Source organism: Maylandia zebra, linkage group LG6 (assembly GCF_041146795.1).
Source record: "Maylandia zebra isolate NMK-2024a linkage group LG6, Mzebra_GT3a, whole genome shotgun sequence".
NCBI classification, from domain to species: domain Eukaryota; kingdom Metazoa; phylum Chordata; class Actinopteri; order Cichliformes; family Cichlidae; genus Maylandia; species Maylandia zebra.
In genome coordinates this window covers 31,194,489-31,203,865 of record NC_135172.1, presented here as the reverse complement: position 1 = coordinate 31,203,865, position 9,377 = coordinate 31,194,489, and the positions used below count along the sequence as shown (strand labels likewise).

Genomic DNA, 9,377 nt, shown 5'->3' with positions numbered 1-9,377 from the left:
ACCCATAATGGCAATGCTCAGTGGCTATTGGAGGGCTGAGGGCAGACCACAGCAACCTCTCTGAACAGGGTCCAGTAACCATCACAATAGCAGACATTCAAGTGTCTCCAATATGAAGAGTTGGACAGCACCAGGCCATGACATGGTTCACACCTCCATGAGCGTCTGGCAGCACAAATGAACCAGCTACTAGTTGACGAGAGACACCCGGAATGGCTAACCGAAGGCTAGACAGTCCTGATCCTCCTCTCCATCCGCCTGCACACAGAGCCCTGACAGAATGACGCGACCACAAGATGGATCCAGCGGACTCACCTTTTGCCTCAGAGGGAAAGTACCTCGCTCAGCTGTGGGATTATTGCTGGCGCATAATTCATGCTGTGGATAACTACAAGAGGCTTCCAGAGGTAGTGTTTCTAGACAACTTCTTGTCATCCCCTACCTTCGCCATAACCTTTCTGGACATTAACGGATTAAAAACAATAGTAACAGCTCTGAGGGCCAGTTTTTGTTTTGAACTGTTTGGCATGGGCGGCCCGGGGAAGGAGGATTCTGCTGCTCTCCTGGAGGCCCTCGCCACTTGGTGCTCTCGACGTCAGCAATATGTTTTGCCAAGGTTCATTGCCAAGTCGTTCGATCCACCTTTAAAGAAGAAATGCAACCCTCACCATCATCATCCAACCACACTTCCATTCTCACCTGTTGTACGGACTGGTGCAGTTTTCATTTCCACACCTTCAGCTCAGTTAGCTGATCAGCAGCCACCTTCAGCTCAGTTAGCTGATCAGCAGCCACCTTCAGCTCAGTTTTCTGATCAGCAGCCACCTTCAGCTCAGTTTTCTGATCAGCAGCCACCTTCAGCTCAGTTTCCTGTGTCCCCTGCTCAGCAGCCGTCTGTAGCTCAGTTTCCAGTGTCCCCTGCTCAGCAGCCGTCTGTAGCCCTGTCACCTACTCCACCGCTTTCATCTCAAATTCAGTCACCCGTAGCTCAGTCTTCACCCCCGCTACCCATAGCTCAGGCTCTACCACAATCAGACCTTCTCCAAACCTTGTTACAGTCCATAGCCCAGTCAGTAGCGCAGTTAGTGGAGGAATCATTAGCTTTGTCATCTGCTAAGTCAGCCTCTCATCTTCACCCTCAGTCAGGGGTCCCTATTGCCTCTGGCCCTGAATCTGCTCCAGCTGGAGGGCCAGAGGAGTCCGTCCAGCCTCATGTTTCGTCTGCTGGGGGTTCGGGAGAACCCAGCCAGCCTCAAGTTTCGTCTGCTGGGGGTTCGGGAGAACCCAGCCAGCCTTATGTTTCGTCTGCTGGGGGTTCGGGAGAACCCAGCCAGCCTCATGTTTCGTCTGCTGGGGGTTCGGGAGAACCCAGCCAGCCTCATGTTTCGTCTGCTGGGGGTTCGGGAGAACCCAGCCAGCCTCATGCAACGTCAGCTGGAGGGCCCGAGTCGCCCGTCCAGCCTCATGCCTCGTCAGCTGGAGGGCCCGATTCGCCCGTCCAGCCTCATGCCACGTCAGCTGGAGGGCCCGAGTTGCCCGTCCAGCCTCATGCCACGTCAGCTGGAGGGCCCGAGTCGCCCGTCCAGCCTCATGCCACGTCTGCTGGAGGGCCCGAGCCACCCGCCCAGCACATCCTCACCTCTGCTGATGGTCTGGGGAAGTCTGTTCAGCTGTCGTCTGCTGAGTCATCCCCCGCGACTTCTACATCATCACCATTCGCATCACTGCCTGCAGCGTCGCTGCCGTCAGGTTCCGCAGCCGTCCCGCTGCCTTCATCCACGCCTGGTCCAGCCTCCGTGTCTTCATCCACGCCTGGTCCAGCCTCGTCTGGTCCTGCCTCGTCTGGTCCTGCGGTTGCCACACCGCCGTCAGGGCCAGCTCAACCCGTTCCGCCTCGCCTCTGCCGGCCGTCTTCCGGGCCTCTAAGTTGGCATCATGGCCTTCGGGGATGGCCTCCAGAAAGCGTTCGTGGTCGCCGCTGGCATCGCGGCCGAACTCCGGACCTGCTCAGTGGCCGCCACTACCTTCCAAGTGGTTGGCCTCCTGATTGGTTTTGCCTCCGCCGCCGTTGCCGTGTGCACGGTCGGCCTCCAGAACTGTTTGCCCGTCGCCGCCGTTGCCGTGTGCACGGTCGGCCTCCAGAACTGTTTGCCCGTCCCCGCCGTTGCCGTGTGCACGGTCGGCCTCCAGAACTGTTTGCCTGTCCCCGCCGTTGCCGTGTGCACGGTCGGCCTCCAGAACTGTTTGCCCGTCGCCGCCGTTGCCGTGTACACGGTCGGCCCCCTGAACTTTTCATGGACTCTTGTTGAGCTCTAGTTTGGTTTTGTTTTTGATCTGTTTTCCTGTGTTCTTGGACTGTTTTCTTGTGTGATTGGACTCTTGTGCTCCTTTTTGTTTCGGACCTACACCCTCAGGTAAAGAACACAAACATATCTATAGATATTACAATGTACATGTTGCTGAGGTTTTGTGCATAAACCAAACTAAAAATAGAACAGAGAATTTCATACAAATTGTCTCAAGAAAACAAAAGACCAATTTCAGGGAACGTAATCTGGAGTCTGGTTTACTGTAGAGTTACTGTGGTTTTGAAATCCTTTTTGGCTGTTAATTTTGATTGAGACATACATTTTTGTTTAATCCTGGTCTGCTCTTAGCTGATTTTCCAGAATGTGTGGGTTTTTTTTTTCAGTTTAGTTTTTATTGTTTAATAATGTTTGTATTAGTTTCAATGTTGGTTTAATTTTACGCCATTGCTGGCATTTGCCTGACTGGAAGGAGTTTAGAAGAGAAATAATAATGCAATCAAATACTTTGTGACTAACAGCATTTGTGTCACTGACAACAAAACAAATTATCAGATGTTGATGATGCATCATTCCAGCTGTTGTAAGAGTTGTAAGTATCTATCTGTCCACAGTTGTCTTTTTTCTCATCATTTAGCTCACCATTTTTCCAGTAGCTGAAAAAGAGGTAATATTATAAGAGTTAAACTCAACAGTTCAGTCAGTATTTATACTTTCATTACCAAGATATTAATCAAATTAAGCTAGTTAATGTACATGACATAACAAGACTTTCTGAACAAGAGAGGAATTTAATTTTCCTTTCAACCTTGTTGTCATTCGAATCTCACATACCACTGTCATTTCCTGCTCGAAAAAGACATGACCAAAATGAACGGAGTATTTCTCTACAATTACAAACCCCATCTAAACAATCTTGGTATCAAAATAAAGCTAATACTTCTGAGATTTCATTGGATAAATATTACAGCAGATGTTACTGTGTCAAAGTTACTGAGGCTGGAACACAGAAAAAGTAGATTTTTTTCCTCGCCTAATTTTTTAAAACCAACCAACCAGAATTTGCAAGGCCGAACCCCACGTGGACACAGGGTGTGATCTACTCACGTGTCTGTAACTGGGCCTAAATTGGCAATTGTTGGCAGAAGTGGCTCTGATGCACAGGGCCATGCAGAGACGTCTGAAAGTGCAAAAGTAGCCTATGTTTTACGTGATGGGGTGCAATGTTGCAGTTAAGGGGTTACTGCTGCTCCTGCTGCTAATAGTGCCGAAGGGCACTGATAGTGTGTTGATCTGAGACTGTAGACATTAAAAAGTCTATAGGCGAGATAGTAGCTGATTAAACAAGTGTTATGTGTCGAGGCTACCGCTGTGTGCAGGCAGGATGTGGACTCAAATGCAGGATTGAGAAACAGGAAGTTATCTGAAAGCACAGCTTTATTTGCTGGAACATCCTTTGTCAGAAGTAAACTTTACCAAAACAAACCAATAATCTCAAACTGGAACTAACTAATCTTAGGAAACTAAATCTAGGAAGCATAGACTAGGAGAGCAGGACTGGGAAGTAGAAGTTCTCCTGAACACGGAGCAGGAGACACAGCATGGAGAAGGTGTAGACGGGCCACGGGCGACCGTGACTCAAGAGTTGGGAGTTCGCCTTGTAATCGGAAGGTTGCCGGTTCGAGCCTCGGCTCGGACAGTCTCGGTCGTTGTGTCCTTGGGCAAGACACTTCCTTCACCTACCGCCTACTGGTGTTGGCCAGAAGGGCCGATGGCGCGATATGGCAGCCTCGCTTCTGTCAGTCTACAACTGTAGCTTGCCTCCACCAGTGTGTGAATGGGTGGATGACTGGGTGTGTAAAGCGCTTTGGGGTCCCTAGGCGGGACTAGTAAAAGCGCTATACAAATACAGGCCATTTACCATTCATGACAGTAACGACGAGACAACGATCAGTTACATTTTATACCTTTTTCAGAGTACTGTATATATACTGCCACAAGTTTTCATCATGGTGCTCATCCATAATCCTTCCCTTATTCCCAGTGCTATAATCTCTAGTGCTATAATTTGCAAGCTCCTTTGACTACGATCACCTGGATGACTGAGAACCTTCACAGACATAGTGCTATAATAATAAAGTAATGAGAACCTGTTAAGCCCCAACACCCCCGTTACCCCAGTGGATGCTTACAGCGGGAAAAACCCTAACCCCAAAGCCTCCAAATTGGTGTTATAATAAAATGTTTAGACATATAACAAATACTGACTTCTATCTTCAGGTGCTGAATTTGTAAAGAAGAGTTCCTGCAGAGCTGCTGTGATTCTTCTGGGTCTGCTGTGTGTTTTCCTCCTGATTGGACTCATAAATGTGGTTTGTCTTTGTGAGTACAAAAGAAATGTAATTAGCATGCTAAAATCCTCAAAGGTGATGCATTTATTTCATGATGATGTGTCCACCACAGCCACCCAAAGCAAATCTCATTGGGAAATGGAGAAAGCGGTGCTACACCAGCCTGTTGACAATGTGACCGGCGAGAGAAAGCATTTAGAGAACATTTTCAACAACTTGACAACCAAACAAGACCAATTACAGGCCAGTCACAACAATCTGGTTAAAGAGAGAGACCAGCTCCAGAAAAGATTGGAAGACATGACCACAAACAGAGATGACCTTCAGAGAAAGCTTCAGTGTAATTATATCTTAATGCTTGATGGCCGATTTATCTCTAACAGCATTTTTGGCTCTGTAACATTTTAACAAATTTAGCTTTTTAAAAAGCATGGTGAGGCAAGAATCCTGGGTTTGTGTGGAGTGTGTGGAGTTTGCATCATGTTCTCTCTATGTTTGCAGGGTTTATGCTCTCTCTCTCTCTTTCTGTGTGTGTGTGTGTGTGTGTGTGTATGTGTGTGTGTGTGTGTGTGTGTATATATATATATATATATATATATATACATATATATATATATATATATATATATATATATATATATATATATATATGCACTTATGTGTACATATATGTGCAGTATATATTTACGGTGGCCCCTAGAGACAAAGCACGTACAAACTCCAAAACACTTGCAAAATCCAAAATCCAAAAATCCTCTGTTTTAGTCTTTGTTCTACACACATTTGTATTAGGTTTGCACACACACACCTGTTCCTCTCGGTTCTTAATAATCATCAGGTCTGAACCTTTTTGAAGACAGTCTTGTCTGCTTTCTTGCCAGGATTTCTGCTCTGAAGAAACTTGGTACAAACTATCACTGAAGGCCACCCAATTTTCTCTGCAATCTGTTTAAGAAAAACAGAATAATGGATTGGATTTATATAGCGCTTTTCAAGGCACCCAAAGCGCTTTACAATTCCATTATCCATTATTCATTCACTCTCAGATTCACAGACTGCTGGAGGCAAGCTACAGTTTAATAGAATAAGAATAATAATTTGTGCTTGCTTTGTGATAGGTAGCATACATAAAATAAGTAACGAGCCTTTAAAGGCGGCTCATAACTGGGAGAAGAAATCAGTGGTACAAATTCAAAGCACTTCAATTAATATATACGATGGCCCCTAGAGACAAAACACGTACAAACTCCAAAACACTTGCAAACTCCAAAACACTTGCAAACTCCAAAACACATGCAAACTCCAAAACACTTGCAAACTCCAAAACACATGCAAACTCCAAAACACATGCAAACTCCAAAACACTTGCAAACTCCAAAACACTTGCAAACTCCAAAACACTTGCAAACTCCAAAACACTTGCAAAATCCAAAACACTTGCAAAATCCAAAACACTTGCAAACTCCAAAACACTTGCAAGCTCCAAAACACATGCAAAATCCAAAACACTTGCAAAATCCAAAACACTTGCAAAATCCAAAACACTTGCAAATTCCAGAACACAATGGAAGTGCTCCAGGACGCTGGGCAGTGTTGAGCTCGATTTGCAAAATAAACGGCAAGTGTGTCTGTATGGGATGGTGTAGTCTCCGTCGCGCTTCCCAGGTTGCCTAGCAACCATGATACTAACCGCTGGATTGTGTCATACAACTTTGTTTGACAGAAATGAAGGAGAACATATTTTGTTCATTTGTTTGTTTGTTTCTACAAGAGCTTTGTGTGATTTGATAAGTATCTGAGGCTGAGACCACAGGACAGTAAAACATGATTTTTGGGCTTCATTTCTGTACTGAACAGTCATTTAAGATTAGTTAGTAAATAACAATTAGCTAATGTTGTTCATGAGACTAAAGTCATATCACTTTGGTAATGTAAATATAATATGGCCAATATTATAGTTATTATATTAATCATTATTGGCTATTACAGCAGTGAACATGAACTCTGTGTCAAATACTGAGCCTCAGTACAGATTCAAGTTGCAGTTATTTATATGTCTTATCACCTTAAATCTTCACTCAAAGACAAGTATCTTTGACAGTGCATATATAGGTGTATCATATATAAGAGACAAATGTTGTTCCTTCAGTATGTTGGCATTACTAAATTTGGCTCATTGCTTACATATATTTATAAAAAGAAAATGTACGAGCTGTGATAACTGTTTCTGATAAAATGAAGAGTAGACTGATATATGAAATATTCCTTTATTGGGTGAGAAAATCAGACCATGTCATAACTGCTGTAGCTGTAAGTCATACAGAATAGATATCAGAGCCTTAAACAGGCTGACTTCTGCTAAATGGGTCAAACTGGGCAGAAAGTATACAAACACATAACATCCTTATAGAATGTGATGTAACACTATAGATCAACTTGCCTCAGAATATATAAAGCATATAAACAATTACAGCAATATGATGCAACAAACACAGCAGTGCTACTGATCCAAAATACTCAAAGCTTCATAGAACTGGAACAAACATTTATTTTTAGCTCCATTCTGCTGCTGATACATACTTTAGGTTTCTGAATATTAAACTTGTTGCTGCCTTTCATAGTGTGTAACTTGAAGGCCCTGAGTACTTTCTCCCACACTGAAAACACTGGAATGATCAAATTATTTGAACATTACCTAATAAGACTGATTCAGGACAGACAATTAGTTATGTTAAACTTTCCTAGCAGTCCTTCAAAAACAGGGAACAGTCTGTCTATTCTTTCCATCTGTCAGCTGCTGCTGGCTCTTCCTCTTCCACACACTGCTGAGTTTGTCCTGGTGGATCATCAGGGGTGCAAAGCCTCACAGATGATGTGCAGCAGTGGGTCCCTCAGTCTGTCCTCACTCTGGACACTTGCAGTTGTCACACATGGAAATCAAATGTGTGATAAGCTGCAGGATTCAAACACAAGTGTGACTTATAAATGAATGTTCATACTTTTATTACACAATCAGAGAGAAAGAAAAAGAGAGAGAGTGCAGGACAGACAGACAGATGACAGTCTCAGGTGTATACACTGCTACAAAACAGCACAAAAGAAGGATTGTGTTATTACGAAACAAGAAGAGTTCCCAGATGGTACAGTGGATACATGTGTGACTCCTGTGATTAAAGCATCTTTCTTTCAGCTTAACGAGTGAACCGTCAGCTCGTTCAAACACACGTTAAAGTCCGTTTGGCTCGACACCACCGAACAGAGGCAGCAATATAACATAGCTAACATTAACAGTGCAGTGAATCCTGCTTGTGCCGTGATATTCAGGACTGCAAACCAAGCAGCATCACTGACTTTCAGCTTGTTGTGTTTGTGGATATATGACTGACTTTAATTATCCATAAAATCATCACATTCTCTGTAAGATTAAAGTCAACTATTGAACAGCATATATTTTGAAGTAAAGGCTTTAAAACCAAGTTAGTACAAAAATCGCTAATGTCACATAACTTTCCCGACATGCGGCCAACAGTAATGTTTTAATGTTCTTCATTATAAAAACATTTGCGCATAAATAAGTGACATAATATTCAGTACTTACTTCTGAAAGTTTACTCTTCGGCGGCTCCGCTTCCGCCGTTTTTCTCGGCAAAATTATCCACACCACCGCCGCGCTATGAAATCTGGGATATGTTGGGCCATGAAGGCTACACCGACCCATCCTTAAAATTCAGGGAAATTAAGGCCGCATTTGAGGGCCGCATTTCGAGCAGCCTTTGAATTGGGACACCCTTCATCGTGTCGCTGTGACGTAATCGGCCTTAAAATGCGGCCTTTAAGGTTGCAGACCCTGAATTGGGATACAGCCCAAATCCGGTCATTGGTACTTCCTGGCTTGTGTAGTTTCTAGGTAACAAAAGCTCAACACTGCCCCTAGCTTCCTGGAGCACTTCCGTTGTGTTTTGGAATTTGCATGTGTTTTGGGGTTTGCAAGTGTTTTGGAGTTTGCAAGTGTTTTGGAGTTTGCATGTGTTTTGGAGTTTGCAAGTGTTTTGGAGTTTGTACGTGTTTTGTCTCTAGGGGCCATCGTATATATTAATTGAAGTGCTTTGAATTTGTACCACTGATTTCTTCTCCCAGTTATGAGCCGCCTTTAAAGGCTCGTTACTTATTTTATGTATGCTACCTATCACAAAGCAAGCACAAATTATTATTCTTATTCTATTAAACTGTAGCTTGCCTCCAGCAGTCTGTGAATCTGAGAGTGAATGAATAATGGATAATGGAATTGTAAAGCGCTTTGGGTGCCTTGAAAAGCGCTATATAAATCCAATCCATTATTCTGTTTTTCTTAAACAGATTGCAGAGAAAATTGGGTGGCCTTCAGTGATAGTTTGTACCAAGTTTCTTCAGAGCAGAAATCCTGGCAAGAAAGCAGACAAGACTGTCTTCAAAAAGGTTCAGACCTGATGATTATTAAGAACCGAGAGGAACAGGTGTGTGTGTGCAAACCTAATACAAATGTGTGTAGAACAAAGACTAAAACAGAGGATACACTGATGCATCACTTTAAGTTCTGCATGTGTACATTTCATTTCTTTCTTTCTGGAAAAGAACTTTGTGAACCAGTTCAAGAAGTGTTTGTGGATTGGACTGACTGACTCAGAGACAGGGGACAAGGAAATGGGTGGATGGGACTCGAATGAACACAAGGTTGAAATAA

The 9,377-nt window shown here is 43.8% G+C and overlaps 1 pseudogene; it reads left to right on the top strand.

The window, feature by feature from the left end:
• Positions 1–4,795: 4,795 nt before the first annotated feature.
• Positions 4,796–9,377, top strand: LOC143419103 (C-type lectin domain family 4 member A-like; annotated as a pseudogene).